General features: G+C 46.1%; 1 long non-coding RNA gene across 7 annotated transcripts; it reads left to right on the top strand.

Annotated features, from left to right (window-relative positions):
• The first annotated feature begins 9,315 nt into the window (after positions 1–9,315).
• On the top strand, positions 9,316–17,940 carry LOC113603685 (uncharacterized). Of its 7 annotated transcripts, none has more exons than XR_008300076.1 (5): positions 9,316–9,521; positions 9,981–14,699; positions 15,361–15,464; positions 15,648–15,832; positions 16,721–17,940. It is a non-coding gene; the product is annotated as an uncharacterized LOC113603685 (long non-coding RNA). The 7 variants fall into 7 exon arrangements; XR_008300075.1 differs by having other exon boundaries at positions 9,981–14,241; positions 14,550–15,464; XR_008300070.1 differs by having other exon boundaries at positions 9,981–14,241.
• Positions 17,941–24,211: the final 6,271 nt, after the last annotated feature.

Consider the following 24,211-nt stretch of genomic DNA (forward strand, 5'->3'; position numbering starts at 1 on the left):
CCACTTTATAGATGAGCAAATAGAGGCTACCAGAAGCCCCCAGTCCCCACTGCCAGGAATCAGGAGATGGATGGAGGTGCATTCCCTCATTTCTCAGCCTCAAGTAATGAAATCCACTAGCTGCCAACTCTGCCCAGACTGCCCCTGAGGCAGAACGCCCATGCGTGGTCAGTGCTGGGCAGATGCTTCACCTCACGCTGCCTTCTTCCTCACCACAGCAATGGAGATTAAGCCATGCAACCTTTGTAGACTTGTGAGGGCTAAGTGAGGTAAGGAATGTTTGATAGTTGGTGAAGCTCTTTACATGTGTTTATCTGCCCTGGATTTCCACTGTCTTCTCTATACTGCCTTCTCCAAAGTCCTGGTCACCTCATGATTGGTGGTCTTATTGGGGGGAACAGCAGAAACTTTGAAGCCAGATCACCCTGTGTTTGAGTTCCAGCTCATTCATATGCCAGCCCTGTGACTTAGAGCAAACTAACCACTCTGACCCTCAGTCTCTTCATCTGCATAATAATACCCACCTCTCCAAAGTGACTTGAGGATCAATTCAGATGAGGGCTGTTAACAAGCACCCAGGACAACCTGGCCCTGATCAGCCTTTACCCCAAAGACGCCCATGGACACACGTTAAGATCTTCCTCCTTCCTCAACTCCTCAGACCTGCTTCTGCTTATCAGCAGTTTTCCAGCTGGAAATATTTGCCTTCTTCACTCTGGAGAGTGGGGTGCAGGAAGGTGACTCCAAGGTGAAAATGCCTGGGATGAAAACACAGAGGGGACTTAGAGTCCTTAGTTTGAGGATCCCCACTGCAGAGGCAGCAGAAGGGAGGCTGGGCTGAGTTTCACCCCTCACCTAAAGTGAGGCCACAAGACTTGCGATATATGCCTTTGTCTACTTGGTACATCTGCAGTGATCTCTGAGTTAGATGTATCTTGGCAGATCCATTTAGTGTTCTGTTCTTTGGGGAAGCCAAAGGTGCCTTTGGAGCCTGCAGAGCTGACTGGCTGAAGCCAGGCATGCACCTGCCCTCTAGTGGTGATAAAGGGAAAGGCATGGGCAGCACCACGCTGAGGTACTGTATGGTGTGTGTGGTCCCCCAGAGATTCAGCAGTACCAGGCAGCACAAGTCCAGACTAGCCCAACACGTGCGGGTCATACAGATTTGGGGTTCCACACACCCATTCCTTTGTTCATTGCTTCAACAAATATCTACGGAGTATCTACTATGGGTGGGAAGGAGGGTGGTTCTAGGTGGTTAACAGTGATCAAGACAGGCAAGTCTACATGCTCATAGTTTTCATTCTAGTGACTATGCTGTTTCTTGGGCATGGGTGGAGGTGCTTCTCAACCCTGCCCTTGCCTCAGAGTCAAGAAATCAGCAGCCAGGCACCTGATTCATACCAGAATTTCTCATTTCTGTTCCTTTTAGAAAATGGTACCAGCAATTAAATGACACAATATAATAGAAAGACCATCGAACGGAGAGTTAGTTGGGATGTATCTGAATCTTGGTGCCTCCACTTACTAGCTGTGTGACCTTGGACTCCTCATTTAACCCCCCAGCTTGGCCTGTTACCTTCCAGCAATATGCCAGGAGCTAATGAGCCAGTGCTGGATGAGAGCATACAGTCCCTTGGGCTCTCTGGTTATGGGGGGGGGGGGGGGCACCGTGACAGCCACCTGCCCTGTGGCTATGAATGCTGGAGTGCATTTCACCTGGCATTTGGAAGGAGCAAATAATTAATATATTTGCTTTATAATTTAAAAAAAGGAAATAAATTCATGAAAATTAATTTGATACAATTTTATCAGTTTCACTGTGTGCCAGTATTTCAGTTACCCGCTGCTGTGTAACAAACCACACCAAAACTTAGTGGCTTAACACAACAGTGTGTCATTACTTCTTGTGATTTCTGTGGGTTGATTGGGCTCAACTAGGCAGACTTTCCACTTAACATGACTGCTGCTAGGGCTGGGAGGTCCAAAGTGGCTTTTTCACATGCATGTGTGGCACTTCTGCTGGGCCAGCTGGACCAGCAGGGGGAAAGAGAGGACCTGATCAGGCATCTGTCTCTTCATCATGTCTCCAGCGGGTACCTGGCCCTCTTCTGTGGCGGCTCAGGGCTACTAGAGCTTTACGAGAGGCTGAGCCCCAAGGCACAAGTCCTTATCAAAACTTTGATTGCATTGCACTGACCAGAGGAAGTCCCAAGGCCACGCTCAAGGGCAGCATGGGAAGGAGCCACACAGGACATGAGTACCGAGGGTCATGTCCATTGGGTGCCACTCACGTAACAGTCTCAATGATGATGTGAGGAGCCCTTCCTAAAGCAGTGGGGCTGTGTCTTCAGTAGTTTTGGGAATCAAGGTGCATTTTGTTGCTGCTATCTTTCCCAGGAATGACTATTAATTGGGAAGTTCAAAGTTTCCGTAACCTGGTGTGTCAGGAAATAATAAGATGAGCCTGGAGGAGTCACTCCTTCATTTCTCTGAGCGGAGCCACCTCAGAAGAGAGGTTGTCTGCACACTGAGAACTCCATAAACTTCCTTATTCATTTCTCCTTTCCTGTTTGTCACCAGTGAGAGAATGGTGGCATTGGAGGACTAGGACATAAATGGCACTAAGGTTCTGTGACAGCGAGCACATCAAATTTTAAGGTCACCAGGCTCTAGACACAAGCTCCAAAAAATAATTTCCAGCTGTCAAATCTTAGTGGTTTTTTTTTTCCTGTTTTTATCTCTGATGTAGAGGTGTGGGTTAATCATACTCCTCAGGTCATTAACCCGCCCTTGTCTTGTTTTACTTATTTTTGTATGTATGTATGTATGTATGTATATATGTATGTATGTTTGTATGTATTTATGCTTTTCATTCTAAGGCACCTAATGTGTATCCTTTCATTTGTACACATTCTTCCAAGCTGTGTATTTCTCTTTTGTTGGCATATATGTTATGTTTAATTTACACAGCCAGGGCTGTATTATAAATCTATTTTTGCTTTTTATGTTTTCCCTTAGTACCGTGGTTTTTAGGTCCATCCGTGTGGCTCCATATTTTTCTAGTTGGCTGTTTTTTGGTGTGCACTCACCCAGTGCCCTCCTCTCTCCTGCCCAGTGGGGGACTCCTGGAGTGTGTCAGCTCCCACCCTACAAAGATCACCTCTGGGGACAACCTCAGCATATATGTGAGCATTTCTATAGGCTCTATGTGCAAAAGCTGAATCTCTAGCACAGTGGGGGTGTTTATAACACATGTGATGAGGTAGTGCCAGAACTTTTCTGAGTGGATGCCCCGGGCTGTCCTCCAGCAGCAATACCAAGGGGCAGAGCTTCTCATCACAGTCCAGTCCTAGCATTAGCCATAGCAAGAAGATACAGACACACCCCCTGCTCACAAGGATCCCGAGACATCACTCTTCCATGCATCCTTGACACAGACCCTTGTGGACATGTGTCTTCAGATTTCTCCCCGACAATCTGACCTGGCCCTGGGCACCCTGAGCCATACCCACCTCATCCACCTGCCCTCTATGTGTCAGCATATCTATGTCATGGCAACACACCAAAGCAGCTGGGACTGGATTTATTCAAAGAGGGGAACTCAGTGAAGATGAGAGATCTCACCTACCCAGGTTTAGCTAACACATCTCAGAAGTAACCATAGACAGTGCACTGGAACACAGTCACTGGCAACAAATGCTTTGTCTTACCATTGTCAGTGAGTCTGAAAAGCTGGCTTCTTGTTTGGTAGGGATGGAGTAGACAATGTTACTTTAATGAAATGACCTGATGCCAACCAGATCACCTGCTCTAGACACTTCATTTCACAGGAAAGGACACTAAGACCCAAAAAAGTGATCTCAAGACCGTTGGGTAGTTGAGAGGCAAAGCTGGGGCCAGAACCCGGGGTCCCATTTGTCCAGCCTGACTTCCCTCCTAACCACTGCCCTTGTTCCTTCTACACTTCAGGGAACCTGGATCCACAGACAGTCTTCAACTCTGTTCCATGAGGTTGAACTCCTTCCTTCCCCAGCTTGGTCTTGAAAAAGGCTCATAAATACTAAAATTGTGTTTATTGGGTTTATTATCCCTCCCTCTCCAATTTAGTATGGCCAACTAAAACGAAACAGGAATAAATAAAATAAAGAGGGGGAAGAAGAAAATAACAATCAAAGCTATTTCTCAGTAGTGTAAAGTCAGTTATGGAATAAGGGAATAATATCCTGCAAGAATTCTAGGCCAGTGCGTGTTTCCCCCTTTTTCCAGGTGGAGAAAGCAGAATTAGAAAGGCACCCAGAGAGGGACTGTGAAGAGACATGACCAATTATTTAGCAAAGAGATCTAAAATTACCTGTACAAGGAGGTCTGGGTGGCCCAATCAGATAAGTATTTTGATTTCATCTCAGGTCATGATCTTATGGTTTGTGGGTTCAAGCCCCAAGTCAGGGATTCTATCTCCTTTTCTCTGTCCCTCCTTGCTCGCTCTCTTTCTGTCTCGAAATAAAAAAATAAACTTAAAAAAAGAAGATAAAATGACACCTACAGTCCCACATTATCCTGTTCACAAGAGTCACAAGGTAGGTTTTATTCCTTATAAATATCTCTTCCTTGTATAACTCAAAGCAAAAATTCCTAATGTCCTCCTATGATGCCTTCATTCTTTCATCCGACATTCTCTGAAAGCATAACCATAGTAGTAGTTTCAGAAACAGTCAAATAACATTTATATGCCTTTGTAAAATTGACAAAGTTGAACTTAGGAATCTATGCTTAAGAAAATCTTAATTCTGGATGAGTGATTAATTAGGTAGGAGGGCAGGATTTGAAGATAAGGGGATGAGTTCTGGTAGTAAATAAACAAATAGCTCCCTGGACATGGTCAAAGAAGAAGTTTGCTGTTCCACATCACAACACCTTGGGATACCCCCAAAAACTTGCTCTGCAAATTAGAATAGGTTGGGGGAGAAGGGGATTTCAGAATTTTGAGCTAATTTTCTATCTACCCAATAAGAGAAACGTTAGAAACAATGCATGCTTTCTTTGTAATCCTAAGCCACACCAGGCACCAACTTTGTGAATGGGGTCTCCCAAAGAATCCTCTGAAGGGAACGTGACGTGTAAACATCATGGTGTCTGTTTGTTTGTTCCAGGGACTGTGCCACTGCACACTGTCCCTGACCCTACAACCCAGCGCTTGACCTAGCTGACCCCATGCCTTGGGTTCAGGGGAGATTTTTAAATTTATTTTTGAATTCAAATGCTGTAAAATTCACCCTTTTAATAATGCACAATTTGGCAGTTTTTAGTATATTCAGAGTTACATGACCACCATCACTATCGAATTCCAGAACATTTCATCACCCTGAAAGCAACTTCATACCCACCAGTGGCTACTCTCAATTTCCTCCCTTCTTCTGCCCCCCAGCCACTGGCAGCCACTAATCTATTTTCTGTCTCTGCAGATCTGCCTATTTCGGACATTTCATATAAATGGAATCATACAAAATGTGGGCTTTTGTGACTGGCTTCTTTCATTCAGTGAATGTTTTCAGGGTTCGTCCATGTTATAGACTGAATGAATACTTCATTCATTTTTATGGCTGAATAATATTCTGTCATGTGGACATGCCTACCACATTTTACTTATCTGCTCATCAGTTGATGTGCTCAGGGAGGATTTTAGTACTAAAAATGAACTGAACTGAACTTGAAACCGATAGACAGTGAATAACTTTTTCCGATTCCTGAGGAGGCTGTTAACATGACAAAATCAGCGGTTTAGGATGATGTCTGTGGTGGGTGGGCCATGAAGATCTGATTTGCAGTGAGGAAGAAATGGGCATGATGGAATTTGGAGATTGTTCTACGAAAGAGGGGAGAAAGGCCAAGGTCACCCAAGAAATCTATGTTCAAGGAGAAAACCTGAACTCTCACTCTCTCCAGCTCTGACCATAAAGCCATAAAGCCATCAAGCCACAGGCTTACAAAAGCAGCTCATTCTGAGGGAGGGGAACACCCAGTGATGGTTTCTACCTTGTCTCATATGTCTCCTGGAAGCTCTGTTGAAAATAAACCTACCACACTCCTTCCCGGAATGCTCATGACTGATAATTGCCTTGTGCACAATTCTCTGCCAAACCCTGTTGTTAATGAAATGATGATTTAGTTACCCTTGTCAGTACTAGCCCAAATTGTACGAGGACCCATTACTGCATCTGTGAGGCTGGCAGGAATGCCCTGCCAAGGCACCTGTGAGCGGTTCCTACAACGGGCATTCTCAGCTCAAGCTTGACTGGGGAGTGGAGGCTGCCAGAAGCCATGGGTGCAGCCTGCTGCCTGGACCCCCGCCCCACAAATAGAGTTGGAAACACCTAGGAGCAAAGTGAGAAACCAGGCCAGAGCACAACTCTGTTTGTCAATTTTGACCTGCAAAGCCTGGGGCTGCTTCTTGTCAGCATGTGGTGAAGGGATGCACTGAAGGACTGTGGTGACATGTCAGATTCCCTGAGGTCCAGGGAGATGCTCAGCTGGCTGGAGGACATGGGCATCCTAAACCATCTCCTCAGATGATGCCCACAATATACCTTTCTTCCCTCCTCCCCAGTCTGCCTGTGGTTTGGGGCTTCCACTCCTTTCCCTGCCCCTGTTCCCAGGACTGCACTCTCCAGCCTTCCTGGACTGCTCATGCTGGCTGCTTTGCAAGAGAAGAGAGCAGTAGAAAGAAAGGGAGAGGGACATGGGTATAGTTGGGGCAACCCCATGGTTGCTGGTCAAGGCAAATATAGACAGAAATAAAGTTACTCGGCTCACATGATGTTCAGTACACCTGTGTGGGCACAGGAGTACGTGTGCACACACACACACACACACACACACACACACACACACACATTTCCCCTTCTCTTGTCTTCAGGAATATTCTGTTTAGGAGTGAGGTCCTCAGGTTTGGAACTAGTCTATCCGAGTTGTGATGGAGAAATGTAGCTCAGCTAGGAGTGTATTGCCTTTTTGGGGCTTTTGTGAAGTTAGCAGAACCAGCCTCTCACCTCGGCAAACCGGGTAGTGGAGGCTATGTGGTGGAGGAGTGCTGGTGTAACTCTGGCCACCAAACCCACAGCAGTGTGTAATAGATGCTCAAAACCTGGTTGCATGCCTAGTCATTTATTCTGACCACCTCCTGCATTCTCCTCTAAAAAGGTTGTGGCAACTTACAACAGCATTAATGAAACAGATAAGCTAAATTATGTGAGAGGAGCATATAATATAATAAAACAGAATATAATAAAGTCAGAGGTAAGATCAGCACCTGGGAATCTCTCTTTTGTAGCTAAAATTTGGCCCTGTGAGTCACAGGGCTTCCTGCTTTTGATAGTGAGAAGGTGTCATTGGGGGTCCTGATATGGATGGTGTGTAGGGTCAGAGTGTGGTGCCTTGATACTATCCCTGAAGTAGAGAAAGAAAAGATTCCATGACTGCTTCTGGGGGCACCCCTCACAGGAGGTGGGGGTGGGGGGGAAGATGCCAGCACTCCTGTCAGCACAAGCAACAAAGTATTGCAGCCCAAATTATCCAGCTGGAGCTGAGGGTAAAATCCCCATTATCTATAGTGGCCATTTTCAATGTTTTGTAAAAAGCAGTGGTACCCTTCTACTCCAATAAAATCTTGTGCAAGCTCCTCCCAGAGAGAGGGGGAAAAAGGATAGAGAGAGGACTCCTTCCTCACAGCAGATTTGTGCTGAGCTCAAAAAAGGCACTAGACTATAGCGTGTTTTGCCTAAAATCTATAGTTCTGTTCTCTTGATGCCATCTGCTTCCTAGGTGGTGTCAGGACATCTCAGGCCCTATGTAGGAGATTTTCCAGGGGTCTCCCCCAAAGATTGTAAGGAGATTCATGTGTAAGGGGTTGGTATTATGAAGACACAAGGTGAGAGCTACAGCAGAGTGATGGCCACAACCTTCACATGACAACAGCCTCCACAATGGCTGTTTCCACCTTCTTGGACCCATGTTTCCACCTTCCTGACATCACCTCTAGGGTTCCCATGCAGTAGGGGGTTATTTCCCACAGGGAACTTACCACTTACTCTGAACCACCAAACTCACAAGCTAATCTCCATGGTACAGACAGTGCCTGTTGTGGGCAAGGGGTGGGTGGATAGGGGCATCTGTGGCAGAGAAGGTGCCTGCCATAAAGAGGGAAGATGGAGGTGGAGGAGAAAGCATGGCCACATCAGAGAAGTGAAAACGGGGTGTGGGTGTGTCAGGGAGGGTGAAGAGACCAGATGGATGCACATTTTGACTTGATTCTATAGGAAATGCCATGTGACGCATGACCAAGAAGGACCTGTCTTCTGTCTAGGACCCAGCTAGGAAACATCCCCAGGCAGAGGGAAGGGCAGGGGCAGTGTGAGGGTCTGCAGCAGCTCCTGCGAATGTACATGAATACAGCTGAGCATGTGTGGCCAGCCGCATCTCTAAACCAAATCCTTCTGGTGGGGATTATCCATTACTCTCTCTAGTTCTTCAAGTCCCTTAATCCTCTAGGCTCTGAGCATGGATAATCCAGGGTTTACATAGACCTGATTTTTCAAAAGCCTTTGCAAGACCACTGTGTACTATCTTGCTGGAGGAGAAACTGAGGCTATATGTTCTAAAAAGCCTAGTTCTAGAGCTTCCCTGGGATCATTCTGTGGTGGGCCTTGGGGTATGGGCTGCTGGCCCCTTGTTCAGTGATCTGGCTTCTAAACTTGGTTCTCTCTCCATATCTTATCAAGAGAGGAAAGGATGTACCTAATTGCTTCTTTCAGGCACAGGTTGAGATAATCCCCATTCCCTGGTGCTCCTTCAGCCTACTGGTGAGTGGAGAGCAGGCTAAGAAAGGTATACACTTAATCCTTACCCATGTGGGAAAAAGGGACAGAGGGAGGAAGAAAACTTGAACCTGAGATGAGAAGGGATGGCCAATGCTGGTAGAGGTACAATGTCCCCATGCACACTTTCTTCTCCGAGAGGATTGCCTGTGCTAAATATAAAGAGTTTAGGGCACGGGTCATGGGGATGGTAAGGGGACCGGTGGGCTGACAGTCTGCATCCATGTGGGCACTGTCCATCTATGTATAGGCTTTGACCCACCCTCTCCAAGCCACAGCCTCTGTCATTTGCCCTCTTAGTTCCCTCCTCCTAACTGGGCTGCCTCTTGCTCTCTTTCTCCCTGAGGCTATGACAATGGCTGGGTACCCAGCCATGGCATGGACGTCAGCCTCAGTTTCCAGTTCTCAGCAAGTGTATGAGTGTGTGTGTGTGTGTGTGTGTGTGTGTGTGTGTGTGTGTAAGGCCTGGGGCTGGGGTCATCCACAGAGCACAGAAGTAGACAGCTTCTGAGGGTGGGGCCGCCCGTCGGTCACACCCTACACCCTGGAGCCCTGAGGACCTGTCACTCAGACCCACCACCAGCCTCAACACCATGAGCAGCCAAAGCAGCATCAGTCACTGACCAGAGGAGCCCAGACGTCACAGGAGTAAGTTAAGCCCTGGAGGGACTGGGTGTGGCTGAGGTCAGTGAAGGGCAAGTAAAGCCAGGAACCCTCAGAAAGAGCAGGAAGCATAGAACAGAAAAGAAGAAACAGCAGAGTTTTCTCTGGTCCTCTCCCTTGTTCAGTGCACAATATCCACACCCCTTTCCCTCGGGACTGAAATCTGGGGGGCAGGGAGCACTGCGGAAGCTGGAGAGAACTGGTAGAGCAGCAAAGAGTGTGAGGATTGGAGGGAAGTATGACCAATGGAATCTCTCTAAAAGTGCATGGTTGGTAGTCATACAATGCCCAAAGGCAGGGACTGGGGAGGCCCAAACTCAGTGGTCATGTGGGGACTGCTGAGGAAACTTGTAGAACCTCAGCTGGCCATGTGATGAGGGACGGAGATAGTGAATGGGGGGAGGGGTGATTTGGACAAGAAACAAACACTGCTTTCACTTACAGGTGCTCGCAATGGCCAGTACCTTGAAGAAACTCTGGAATAAATACATCTGAGCCTTTGAAAATGGAGGTAGGAGATGGTGTCATTTAATGGGAACTTTTGCTTGTTTATTCAGCCCATCCTGATGTCAGACATCTTGAGGGACAAGACATAGTAATGACCAAGACCTTGGGAACTGGCTGAAGGGAGTGCTCAGGGCAGTGGGCATGGTGGCCAGTTCAGCTGTCTCCCTGACCCTTTGCTTTTCTAGACCCAAGGATGGATTCCCGGCTCCTCGTACACTTGCCACTCCCTGTCATTCTTCTTTCTGTCTTCTATCTTTTGGTGGTGGCAAGTCCTTGCTTCATGTCTGGATGGGAGTGTCTGAGGTTTGCAGGATCCCTCGCCGCCTACAGCCCAGGCCTGGTGGCCCTCTCAGGGTACATATTCTATGAGGTAAGCCTGGTGGGGCCCTGCAGAGTTCTAGGGTCTTCTCCATTCTGGGGTGCCCAAAGACCATGATCTTCCTATGCATAAAGCTGAAAAGCTTTGGAGGGGACACATATAGGAGCTGGAGTTCCGTTCCATCTTTGGTGACCCTGCCTTCCCTATAGAGACACAAATCCCATCACCAACTCCCATTTACCTTTTCTTTAAATAGAAAAATAGATGTCAGCAGCAAGCAAGATAGAATGTATTACCCCCCCCCATGCACACCTAAAAGAACCCCCCACTGCTTCCTGTTTCTGCCTAGGCTCTGTTATTCTCTGCCTAGTGTTCCAAGCTCCAAACGCAGGGTCCCTTCCAGACACCTTGCTGTCAGCAAATCATTGGTCAGCATGTGTGCACTGGGCATGAATTGGGTGCCTGGCTGTGCAAGAACCTGCAGAGCCGCTGCTGGAGAAGGCACCCCTCACCCCTGCAGTTTCTGCTCTTAGGTGGAGAGTAATTTGTGGAAATGGGTGATTACAATTCACAACAGGAAGTATGTGCTAGGGACGGGGAGGAGGCGCAGAGACCCATTTGGGGTGTCAGGAAGAGCTTTCTAGAGAAAGTGGTCATCATCACTGGCATTTTACTGCAATTATTACAGTGAGGCACTGCTCTAAGTGCTTTCCAAGGACCTGCTCATCAGTCCTCATACCAGCACTGCCCCAAGATACAAAGGGGCCAGGTAACATAGCAGGTGGTGAGCCTCTCTGGCCACAGAGCTTGCCCCTTCACCCCCAGCCCCTCTGCCTCAGTGCACCAGCTGGGAGGAGATGAGGCAAGCGGTCCAGCCTGAAGAAGCAGGTCCTGACAGCCACACCTCTCACTTTCCCTCCTCTATCCACTGGTCTCCATTCCTCATTAATGTTCACCTCCAGGCCACCCTCTGCACTGCTGACAGAATGATCATCCCAGACACCTACGCACCAAAAGGAACTGCTGACCTTATGAAGGCTTCCCAGCAGCAGGGGTAAGGCAACCCTTTCGATGGGTATAGAAGCTTCCCACAGTCCTCTCAGCTCAGCCTTACATTCCCACCTCGCCTCCTTCTACTGCCTGGGCAGCCTGCATGCCACCTGCCTCCTCCAAAGCCACACCGCTCCCCAGGCCCACAGCCTTGCTCCATGGGCCCCAGGCCTTGGCTGTTACCTGACCCTGACAAATTCCTACATATTCTGTAGACTCAGGCTTCTCCTGAAGCCTTCCTTGGCTCTCCAAGTCCAGGTCATTTGTTTCCTTCTTTGGGTTTCCACCTCTATTCTCCATGGTGGACCAGGGGCAGGTCTACCAGCTAGGCAGCTCTGCTCATGTGTATGTCTCCCTAGCTCTACGTTCAGTGACTTCCTGGTAGGTCAAAACCAGCCATGGTGGGAGCATTTACACCATAGGAACTGGCCAACTCTACAAATCAGTCTCCCCTCTCCTACCCTAAGGGCCTGTTAAACGATTTGTTGGTCTCACTCTGAAGGGCAAGTGCTTCAAAGGCAGGGTCACTCCTCCCTATTTTTATTTTTATTTTTGTAATTTAAATTAACGTTAGTTAACATACAGTGCAGTTTTGGTTTCAGGAGTAGAACCCAGTGATTCATCACTTACATACAGCACCCAGTGCTCATCCCAACAAGTGCCCTCCTTAATGCCCATCACCCATTTAGCCCATTACCCCACTCACCTCCCCACTAGCACCCCCCAGTTTGTTCTCTGTATTTAAGAGTACCTTATTGTTTGCCTCCTTCTCTTTTGTCATCTGATTTTTCCTTCCCTTCCACTTTGTTCATCTGTTGTGTTTCTCAAATTCCACATATGGATGAAATCATATATTTGTCTTTCTATGACTGACTTATTGTGCTTAGTATAATACATTCTAGTTCCATCCACATTGCCGCAAATGGCAAGATTTCATTCTTTTTCATCGCCAAGTAGTATTCCATTGTATATATATACCACATCTTCTTTATCCATTCATCAGTCGATGGACATTTGGGCTTTTTCCATACTTTGGCTACTGCTCACTTCTCTTTTAAAAGTCAGGCCCAGCATAATGTCTGCTACCTTGCGGAAGATACAGATACTTTGTGAAACACGAGACATACCCCAGAGAGCTTGTCATTTAATTGTGGCAACAAATTGCTCTGCTTCCACCATAATCCTTTGAAAATCTGCCATGTCCACATCCATTTCTTGCTCAGAAGCTCTTGGTAGCTCCCTTGGCCTATATGACCCAAATGTGAACTCCCACAAGGGAAGGATTTGTCTCAGGGCTCAGAACAGTGGCTAGCATGGAGAAGTGCATAGTACCATTCAACCTGTCATTTTCAAATGAATACTAAATGATAAAGTTCAAGCTCCTTAAGATAGTCTTTAAGTCCCCTCATTAACCAGTTCTGTTCTCTCTCTTCTTCTGCGGCTGCTCCTCCCCCAGTAGAAGCCTCCGCTGCATTCTCACTGATCCCTTTCTGGCCTCAGGGCAGTTAGGAGAGGTCCAGGCACCCTGAACTTCTCCCTGGCATGCTCAGGGCCTCCTCATTCTCCAGTCCTCTACCAACTTCTGGAACACCTCATGGTTCCTACTCTTCTTCCAGCCCCAACCTTACAAGGTTTCCTACATCTCAGTGAGCCTTTGAGCTCCTTGGAGGCAGGGTTGATGTGTATAAAGATTGGTGTCCCGCCAACACTCCAGCGCCTGGATTAGGGTCTCACACATAGTAAGTGCTCAGTGTAGCTGTGTGGCCCATAGTTGTGCACATTAAAAAAAAAATGAGAGACCAGCAACACGTATGCACATCCCAGCCTCTGCTCTAGCCACTCCATGGAGGTGATTTGATTAGCAATCACTCACTGAGTATCATTGAGGGTTGGAGAGGGACGATGGTGTCCAGAACTTGACTGGAGGAGGTTTTAGCCTCACAGGCCCTGAGCCAGGTGGGTCTCACCATGGCAGAGCAAGCTTTCCTTTTCTCTTCTTCCTCCCTGTTCATAGCCACCTCACTTCTGGATAACTACAGCTACTTCTGCCAGTCTGTAAATTATTACCAAGATAAGGGGATGGCAAGACATGGCAGCGTGAGGCCTGGAGAGAGTGTTGATAGGATGCACTTTGTAAAAACTGGAGCTTGATCATGGTGGCGTCACTTATGATGGGAGGCAGTGAATCCATTGGTTCCATGCAGCTTTGGAAGACCTCAGTTTGAATCTCAGCTCTGCCAATTACTTGCTGTGTTACAATGGGTGGCTTACTTACCTTTTATGGGCCACAATTTTTTTAATCTATAAAATGGGATCAATAATACCTACTTTATAAAAGGCAACAATTGAAAGAAGATTGAAGTGGCTATGTATGAAAGTGTTTAGCCCTGGGCCTGGCACACACTGAGTGGTAGCTAAGTGGTAAGTATTTCATTATTTTTAGCTGTTCTCTGTTCAACTGTAGCAGAACAAAAAAGCTTCTTTGCAGGAGAAAATCTAACTGAGGCTTGACAAGTCACCAGGTAGTGATTTAGATCCTGAATTGGGAGATACTGAGTGATGGGCTGAAGTCTTGCTACTCAAAGTGTGGTCCCCAGACCGGCAGCAGCAGCATCACCTGGGAACCTGTTGAAAATGCAGAATCTCATGTCCCACTCCAGGCACACTGATTAAGAATCTGTGTTTCAACCGACAAGACGACCTGGAAATCTGCGTGCTCATTAAGATTACATGGCTACAGGCTACAGCACCTTTGGAGAGTCCTTCTGTTAACACTCTCAGTAGCTTCTCCCCATCTCCCTGTGCTCACAGGCATCTTCCTGCAGACAGGTAAGCACTGTGGGAGCAGGGGGCACCTAGGAACAGTGGGGACTGGAGCTGAAGCCAGCCTTGTTGGGGCCAGCTGCACCACCAGCAGGACAGTGGTCTGACTGAACTTCCCCTTGATTCCCAGCAGATGGCGAGCGTGTGTTGATGATGCTTTCCAAAGGCCATTAAATTGTTTGATACTGAAAGCACCAAAGTCCCTTTGGCTCTTACACACTTGTATGGAGTTATCTCTGTTAGCTGGGTCTGGGTTGGGTTTTAAGGCGCTCTGTTTGGATGCTTCCCTCAAGCATCCTTGTTGATGTTCTCAGGGTTTGTCCAGGTGGCCACATCTGAGGCTGATCTCAGAGCAAAACCTTGGTCCCATTACCTAGCAGAGGAAAGATGCTCCTTGATGTAACACCTCACACCACCAAACGCTCTCATGGGCCCCCACTCTTCATTCATGCACCTGCATAAAAGTAAGCACTTTCCCCCATTAGCAACAAGGTTCTAGGCTAAATGAAAATGGAAAGATAAACAAATTTAAAAACCTAATATTATGTGGCAAGGATCATCATGCACCAAGAGCCATTCTTAAGTGTTAATGAGGAGAAAAAAAAACTACTTGTGAATCCAGACAGTTTGTAGGATTGAGTGGGATGGGGCGAGGTCATAATTTGGAGGAAGTGATGAAAGGGAGGGGACTCTTTCTAATCAAAAACTTGCCAAAATGAAGTCTGAGCAGAGAACATTTGGGAATTTGTCTTATGGGACCTGGGCTGGGTGTTCAATACCTGAGTTCTCTTCCCAGTGCCCTGGGAAGGATATTGGAAGGAGCCCAGTCTCTGAAGCCAGACCGTGTTCAAATAACCTTGGGCAAGTTACTTAACCTCTCTGTGCCTCAGTTTTCCCATCTGTAAAATGGAGCTAAATATAAACCACATACTATTGTATTTATATAATATTTTAAACATGTAAAGTACCTGGCACACAGTAGATGCTACATAGGTGTTTAACAAGTGTTATTTCCCTCAAGTTTTAGTCTCCCCTTCAGCAAAACAGGCAGAATTGCCCTGTCTTGGGCAGTTGAGGCCCCAGGAGAAGAGTAGAGAATCGACACCATCTTTTCTTCCTCTCCAGGTCTTCTTCATATTACGAAAGAAGCCAGAGCACATCACCTTTCTGCATGTCTGGCATGTTCTTCAAACAGTGGGCTGGCGCCAGATATGTGTCACATGGTCAAGGTAAGTGACACTGTTTTAGGCAGCCTTGCCCCAGGCCCTTCTGAGGCAGGTCCCTGTCTGCTGGCTGAGTCCTGAGCTTGGGAGGTGTGTATCCCTGTAAACAACAGTTTGGTGCTAAGGTTCCCCTTCTTTGTGGCCATGAGACCCGGCCTCTGCTCCCATTTTATCTCTGTTTTTCTTCAGAGCTTCCTACCACCCTTGGGCAGGGGACTGTGGGAGATTCTCAGAGCCATCTGCCTTGACAGTACAGAGGGAGTTATAAGCACTCTCGTTTGGCATCCTGTCAGCCCCAACCCACCATGATGACCTCAAACAGCTCGTGCCAGACCTCCTCATGATAGGACCTTCCCAAGGACTTTTTCTGTAAGGTATGCAGAAATGCTCCCTGCAGCTTAGACAATTGGAAGATGGGAGAAAAAAACCCAAACCACTAGGCCCAGCTCCACTATTTCGCTTTATCTCCCCACGCCACCCTATAGCCTCCTTTGTCAGGATGCTGAATGCTTTGGTCCCCGTCTTCACATGCCTGTACTATGGACTGGCCAGTCTGGGGCCCTGTGTGCAGCTCTACCTGTGGTGGAAGTGACATTTAACCATCCTTCAGCAGGTAAGAAAGACCCATCAGCTCCAGGGGTCTTGGCTGAGTCCTGGGTTCTATTCTTAGTTGGACCAGTGATGTGGTATCTGAACACGAACAAGCCCTTCTTAACGCTGTTCTTCCTTAGTTTCTAAACTTGTAAGGTTCTCAGTGACCATCTTGTCAATCCTAGAACCAACCCTAAGTCACTGACCTGATGTGGGACCTGGAGCAAGTGACTTCCACACTTCAGACGTCAGTCTAATCCATGAAGTAAGGGTGGTGGGCTATATGACCTCAAAGCACTAATATCCTGAGAGCCTGGGATAACTGATGACCCTTCATGTGACCAGAGGGTGCCTTGTGGTTTGGGGAGTGCCATTGCCAGCTGGTGGTAGCAGCCTGAGGTATTCCTCAGGCTGCCTAGGATTGATTGAGTCCATCATCAGTGTTCACAAGACATGGCTGGATTGGTGCAAATGGGGAGCCAGAACTGGGAGAAGGATCAGGAAGACTCTTGGGATCATAAATAGGGAGAAAATGGGGGCAATGCCTCACCATCCCCCTGCCGGTAGACAGGGAAGTGAAGACAAGAGGAGTCAAGGGTAACGTTCTTCCAGTTCCTCAGCACTGCTCACTGCTCTCCTGTTTATGTTCTCTCATGCTTTCCTTCACCCAGGGTCAGTTGCCAGCGTTGCCCACTCCTCCTACAGCCACTTCATTGAGTGCTCCTTCCCTGATGGGTTCAACATGGCGGTCCTCCTCTGCAGCCTCAGTGTCATCAGCCTTTTCCTCCACTGCCACCACCAGACGTACCTGAGGGGCAAGCGGGAGAAGCAGACTTCAGGGGCAGGACCCAAGGACTCAAACTAGGAGAGCTGTCCCCACAGAGAGTCGGCAGAAGACAGCGTGGGTCACAGCCCACCTGTGCTGAGCAGATACCTCTGGGCCTGCATTTCATTCTGTGAAGGGTGGAGGAGAATTGCCTTCTTTCTGAAGTTCAGGAGAACAGAAATGGACCAAGCTCCTTGCACTCACTTCTGTTACAGCATTTCTCACATGGATTTGTCACTGTTTGATGTGAGCCCCCTCAGGAGGGACTATCTTGTTCTCAATGTTCCCCCCCACCTGGCACAGCATCTTAATAAATGTGCATTTGGGTCCTTGTATTCCATGACTGGCCGTCATGACATTTGGTGAAGATCAGGGCTGGTGGCACGCCTAAAGCCAAGGCTGGCTTGATATCCAACCTTGCAGTAGGAAATGATGCTAAGAATATGCAAGGGTGGGTCTGTTTGCTTTCTAGCATGGCTGTGTCAATGTTTGCCCCTGTGTCTCTTCTTGTCTCTTCACTCTTACCTGCACTTGTATGATTCTGTGTGTGTAAATGGGAGAGGGTTATATGTATATGTCCAATTTTTTTTTCAAGTAAACATGCATGTTTCCATTTGAGTTTCTCTCAGTGTCATCTGCTTGTCTCTTCTGTATGTCTATGTAAGTGCCACATGGTAACAAAAGCCAACTGGGATCAATATTTTTCCTGTCCCCAGTGGGAAACATGGAAGTTCCCTGAGAAATCTGAATATATGTTCCACTGAGGGCCTCCCAAGAGGCATGTGAGAAAAGGAGAAATGGGAAAAATGAATATAGCCATCCACTTCACAGAGAGGGAAACTGAAGACCAGAAAAAGGGAATATATGTCTGAGATAATATAGTATGGTGGAAGCAAACATTTGCTGATCCATTTAAAACCAGGAGTGGATTCATCAGGCTCTGTGCTGACAGCTCAGAGCCTGGAGCCTGCTTCGATTCTGTGTCTCCCTCTCTCTCTGCCCCTCCCCTCTCATGCTCTGTCTCTGTCCCAAAAATAAATAAAAACATTAAAAAATTAAAAAAAACAGGAGTGGATGGGTCTCTGGGAAGCAGTTGGCCTGGGAGCTGCCTCTGGGCTTCCAGGATGCTTATTTTTCTTTATAATCTCTCTTCTTCACTCTTTCCCCCCACTAAGTAAATCCTTATTTTGCGAAGGCTCCCCAGTAAAGAACATTCAAGAACTGTTGAAGTTTATGGAGTGCTATTTGGGGACTATCTATCCATCAGATACTTGAGCTAATTAACCGAAGGCCAGGCAGGGCTGCATCCTGTGGACAGTATATTCAAAGAAAATTTCCTCTAAGTTAGCAGGATGTGAACACATCCCACACAATTTTCCATACACAGGTTGAATGCCTTTGGAGGTGGGTGCATATCTCCTTAAACACATAAGACTAAAGTCTGTTCATGTGCTTAGCAGCCAGGATAAGGAAATATTACTCATTCCAGAGTTCAGAGCTAATGTTTGTCCAGGTCTGTGTAGCTGCTTTGCCTGATCAAGCAGCACAAGAGGAAGTGATATGTCCCAGTTCATGTCTGAATGTAAGGTTTTGGCTGGGGAGACCCTGACTCTACCTGGTTCAGGAGTACTGTGCAGGTATTGTTTATCAGTGTAGAAAGATTGTGTGAATCTTATAAGACACAAAGTTAATTTGTATTTGCCAAAACATAGCCAAATTCATAATTAATATTGTAGTTCACTTCTATGAACTTTTCTGTTTTGAGATAATGATAAGCAAGAGTGCTGGTTAAATTCTTAAATATATAGCAGAGCTGAGTTATAGCCGACAGTGGCCATGGGCCAAGACAAGGAGGCTGTGAGTAACCAGTGGGATGGTCCCAGAGACAGAAGCGAGGGGGCTGTGCTGAATCTGACATGAGGGTGCAAAAGATGATGGTCTGGGTTCCTACCTATCACTTCCTAAATCAGATTCCATGTAGTTGAAGGAATAAAACCCACCCAAGACGGAGCAGCTTCGTGGTCACCTTCTAGCTCAGAGTTCAGTGAACACCCCTACCCTTGCCAGCTTCCATACACACTCCATTGTATGCTCAGCTGAGAATGTGTCCCAGGTGCTGCTGGGCCTGGACAGGTGCCTGGAGCCAGAGGTTAAGAGAAAAGCCATGTTCCTCTTTTACACTCCCTCCATTACATCACCCTCCTTTACACTCTTTCTTGGGGTTCTCTATGTAAATGGAGGAACCCTTCTATAAGAAGACAGAGTCTGCCTTTTGTCTTTTGTCCTTGGGCGGTCTTAAGGTAAAACATCTGCAAAGGTGGACTTTAACTAAGGTTTTTGGAATTCAAGCCCTCCCAATCAGGATCTAAAATCTTATGGATTTGCAAGTTTTGGGTAGTCAGCAAGCTCCTGCTGCAGATACCGGTGGGAAGAAGAGGGAATAAGTCACCAAAGTACTAGAAGACCTTGACTTGAAGCATCTGCTTATCAACAGGGAGAGGGAGAACAAGGGCTCATGAATAAAGTAAGGGATGATCCATTTCCAATAGCTCACACAGAGCCATTATAAAGGTGGAGACCCATGCTGGAGGACAGCACTCACTGGGCAGCAGCCCTGGACTCTCAGACAACAGCCAAGGTCAGAGTCGGCCTTTGCCCTCTTGCTGCCTGGGACGGATGTGGGGCAGTGCACATCCTCTTTCATTGTCTTTTTTTTTAAGTCTTATTTATTTAAGTAATCTCTACATCCCATGTGGGGCCTGAACTCACGACCCTGAGATCAAGAGTCACTGTTCCCTGACTGAGCCAGCCAGGAGCCCCTAGGGTCTTTTTCATGTATAGAACTCAAGTAGGAGAGGTTTTCAGCTCTAAAAAATATATTCTGACAGAACTGACATAATAATATATGATCATAAAAACCCCTTCTTTTAAAAATATTTAATAACTTAGCAATATAATATTAAATAAAAATGTAAGAGCATCCCAATTTTGTAAAGAATTACATATAAAGTATAAATACAAAACTGTTTGCAACAATCATCTATAGATGGTGAGATTATGGATGTTTTTAATTTCTTTGTATTTTTGTGTTTTCTGCAATGCTTATTCCTTTTTTTAATCGTAAAAATTTTACTATTGCAAATACAGGATACCTAGGCTGTTCTTTTTCCTGAGAGTTATGAAAGTGTTTATTGGATCTGCTCATCAGATCTTCATTATTGACACGGGTGGCACAGTTGACCCTACTACTGATCTCTCGGTCATGCAACATACAAATATAGAGGGCTAACTGTATTCTAGGTGCTGAGCTCTGTGTTAGGGATCTGACACATGGCAGGTATGATTTGCAGTAAAGGACATGTGAGTACGTAAAAAGCTAAACCTCTGGCCACTTCCACTGATCCAGGGAGTGTTAGGAAGAAAGCCATTTTTGTCCCGTGGTGGTGGTCAAAGAAGATTTTGAAAATAGACTTATATATAGTGTCAAATGTGAAAATGGGGCTGAACCCCACCCTTCTGTATCCAATCTTCCTGTGTGACTCCATTCCTTGCTTTGAAGACAGCTTCCAGAGCATTAGAAGTGAGGTAGGTATCCAAATGGAAATCTGAAACACTTTCTCAAAAATTAATCAAATAGGGTACATTTAAAAAAAAATATCTGTGTTTAAGACATAACTTTTGCCCATACCATGGACTCATTTTTGGTTTGTTTGTTTATTGATTTTTTAATGTTTATTTATTTTTGAGAAAGAAAGAGGGAGACAGAGCAAGAGTGGGGGAGGGGCAGAGAGAGAAGAAGACAGAATCCGAAGCAGGCTCCAGGCTCTGAGCTGTCAGCACAGAGTCCGATGCGGGACTAGAACCCACGAGCTGTGAGATCATGACCTGGGCCAAAGTTGGACACTTAACCAACTGAGACACCCAGACACCCTTCATTTTTGGTTCTTAACAAACACTTTTTGAAGTGAGTATCTGAGGGTGGGGAGACTTCATAACAATCTTTATATATATAACAAAAGTTGATTGATAGTTGTGAATGATAGTGATCATTGAATTACAGACTTCTCAAGTTTCCAATGACCTTAGTATCTAAAAACTTTTACTTGAGGGCTGCCTGGGTGGTTCAATCTGTTAAGCATCCAACTTCGGTTCAGGTCATGATTTTGTGGTTCATGAGTTTGAGTCCCATGTCAGGCTCTCTGCTGACAGTGTGGAGCCTGGAGCCCGCTTCCAGTTCTGTGTCTTCCCGTCTCTCTGCTCCTCCCCCACCCCTGCCCACAATGTCTCTCTCTCTCTCTCAAAAATAAATAAACATAAATAAACTTCTACTTGAGAAGTGGAGAAAATGCTGTCCATAGATGAAAAGAGACTTTGTCCTGAATCAATATGATGACAGTTACACCTGAGGCCTTGGTTTCTTGACTTATATCCAGGGTTCTATGTCTTCAGTGTCAATATAAAAGAAATGTATTCTTGTAAACAGGGCAGTTCGGATATCCCAGCTCCTGAATTCTAGCTGGTAGCTCATCCTACTGGAAAAATTGACATTAGGTTTCTATATGCCACTCTCTACCACCATCCTGTGCCTCCTTTTTTTTAAAAATATAATTTATTGTCAAATTGGGTAACGTATAGTGTGTAAAGTGTGCTCTTAGTTTTTGGGGTAGATTCCCATGGTTCATCACTTACACACAACACCAAGTGCTCATCCCAACAAGTGCCCTCCCCAATGCCCATCACCCATTTTCCTCTCTCCCCTGCTCCCCCCTCCCATCAAAGCTCAGATTGTTCTCGTATTTACGAGTCTCTTATGGTTCGCCTCCCTCTCTGTTTGTAACTATTTTTTCCCCTTCCCTTCCCCCCATGGTCTTCTGTTCAGTTTCTCAAGATCCACATATTAGTGAAACCATGATATCTGTCTTTCTCTGAGTGACTTATTTCACTCAGTATAATACCTTCCAGTTCCATCCACATTGTTGCAAATGGCAGGATTTCATTCTTTCTCATTGCCAAGTAGTATTCCATTGTATATATAAACCACATCTTCTTTATCCATTCATCAGTTGATGGACATTTAGGCTCTTTCCACAATTTGGCTATTGTTGAAAGCACTGCTATAAACATTGGGATACATGTGCCCCTATGAATCAGCATTCCTGTATCCTTTCTGTGCCTCCTTTCTTATCCCTTATTTCAAGCATAGGGTGTTTCTGTGGTGATTAAATTTACCATTTAGCTCACTGGTTGCAAAATATCAAATAGGATCAGGATGAAAAGAGGAAAGACACAGAGGAAAAAATCGTTTAAAATAGCCTACTTTTAAAAGGAAGAAGGAAAAAAAAAAAGGTATCTGCGGTCTTCAGATTCTGTAGGAGCAAAAAAGGGGAACACGGGTGTGGTTTTAGAAGCTCCAGCACCAGATGTGAAGACAGTAGCCTTACAGAGACTGTTTCACCAACTCCCACAATTGCATAGGGTCAAGTCCCTGTTATTAATTCCTTACCATACATACCTCTTAGTGGTCAGCTTCTTTGATGAAACCCTGACTGATACCATTTCCCCGCAGTGTATAAAGCTCCACAAAGTTACAGACAGCCCTGAATTAAAAATGGAGAGAAGTTGCCTTTCAGCAGCAGTGTCTGTATCCTGTAAGAACTAAGCAGAGGAGGCTGACTGACCCAGCAGCTATTGCAGGGAGTGCCTCCCGCGAGAACCAAGAGCGCCCTCTAGCGCCAGGATGGTGAACTTCACCCCCGCCCTGGACCACCTGGGGCTGTATGAAGACCCAGCTCCTGTTTGCCTTTCTTCATTAAGACAGCTAGAGAAGGGGGCATTCATCGCTTTAAGATAATCAACCAAAAAAGCCTGAGAACAGAGAACTGAAATTCTTGGCTTTTAAGGAGAAAGGTGTCAATTCACATGTGGGGAAAGATTGCAAAACGTATATGTGATTCTGCAGGGCTCTTTATTTATTTTTTTCTTTTCCCCGGCCAATAAAACCAAGGAGGGAGAGAATAGTTGGAGAATATGCAATGCAGTTACATGTCAGTGTGGAGACCCTGTGTCGTGCACCACCTCCATTTAGTGAGGAGAGACTTTGTTGAAGTCCAGGGATGTGACAAGTCTTGCAGATGACACACTGGATATACAAATGGACAATGGTGAGACCATATATAAAAATAGAGCTCTGATACCAGTCTGCAGAACCAGCCCAGGACACTAACCCATTACAGATAGCTCCCAGCCCAGGAAATCAGCCTGCTATCTACAAGTCAGACTTGCAGGAAGTAAGACCACGATCTCTGTAACTGGTCCAGGAAGCCAAACAATAGCCTTATAACAATCACCCCAAACACTAGGATTTCCTAGCTGACAGTTTCCCTAATTTTTTCCCAAGAAAATTTAAAACTGACCACCACCACCACCAACAAGAACAGCAACAAAAAACAAAAAAACACAAAACTAAATATGCACCAATTACACAGGATGCCCTGTTTCTAGTTAGCACACCAACAGCTTCCCCACATGAGCAACCCTCCAATCAGAGCACGTCCAAAGCTTTCCCTTCCCACTATCAAGCTTTCCTACCTCTGTCTGCCTTTGAATCTCTGTCAAAATGCAAGTAATGATGGTTGACTCCCTACTATCACAAGCTTTACTTGTCTCTATTTGGTTGGACATACTTTATTTGCACATAAAGAAGTCTCCTGTCCTTGCAATGTGCAGCAGCCTTAAGGTAAGATGGTGGTATGGTCTTTCTATGCTGGAGAGGGCTGGAGACAGCTTCTTGAGTTCCTCATGACTTTGCCCTAGTCCAGGAGGTAGGGTTGCCAAATAAAATGCAGGATGTCCAGTTGTACTTGAATTTCAGAAAAACAATGAATGATTTTTAGCATAAATATATCTTATGCAATATTTGGGGCATACTTATTCTAAAAAAGTATTCATTATTTGTCTGAAATTCAAATGTAACTGAGTGTCCTATATTTTTATTCGCTAAATCTGGTAATCCTAAAGGAGGGCAAATAAACATTCTCATGCCCCATTCCCACAACTGGAAAGCAAAAGTTAAGAAGGCAGGAGTGAGAGCCCTGGTGAGGCTATAGCGAGTTTCAGAGCTAAAAGAAGGCAAACACATTAGAGGTGATGTGGGTAAGCCTCCTAGGGATTGGATGAGGATTCAGCTGTGTCTCAATGAATTGTCAGGGTAGAGGAGGCATGCCCAAGAACTAGAAGCAAAATGATTATTCTAGAGCAAGAATATGAGCTCAAGACATATCTAGGTGCAGAATTGGATGCCCATTTTTCACCAATGCTGCCACTACATTTGTGTAAA

Source organism: Acinonyx jubatus, chromosome B4, assembly GCF_027475565.1.
Source record: "Acinonyx jubatus isolate Ajub_Pintada_27869175 chromosome B4, VMU_Ajub_asm_v1.0, whole genome shotgun sequence".
Lineage (NCBI taxonomy): Eukaryota > Metazoa > Chordata > Mammalia > Carnivora > Felidae > Acinonyx > Acinonyx jubatus.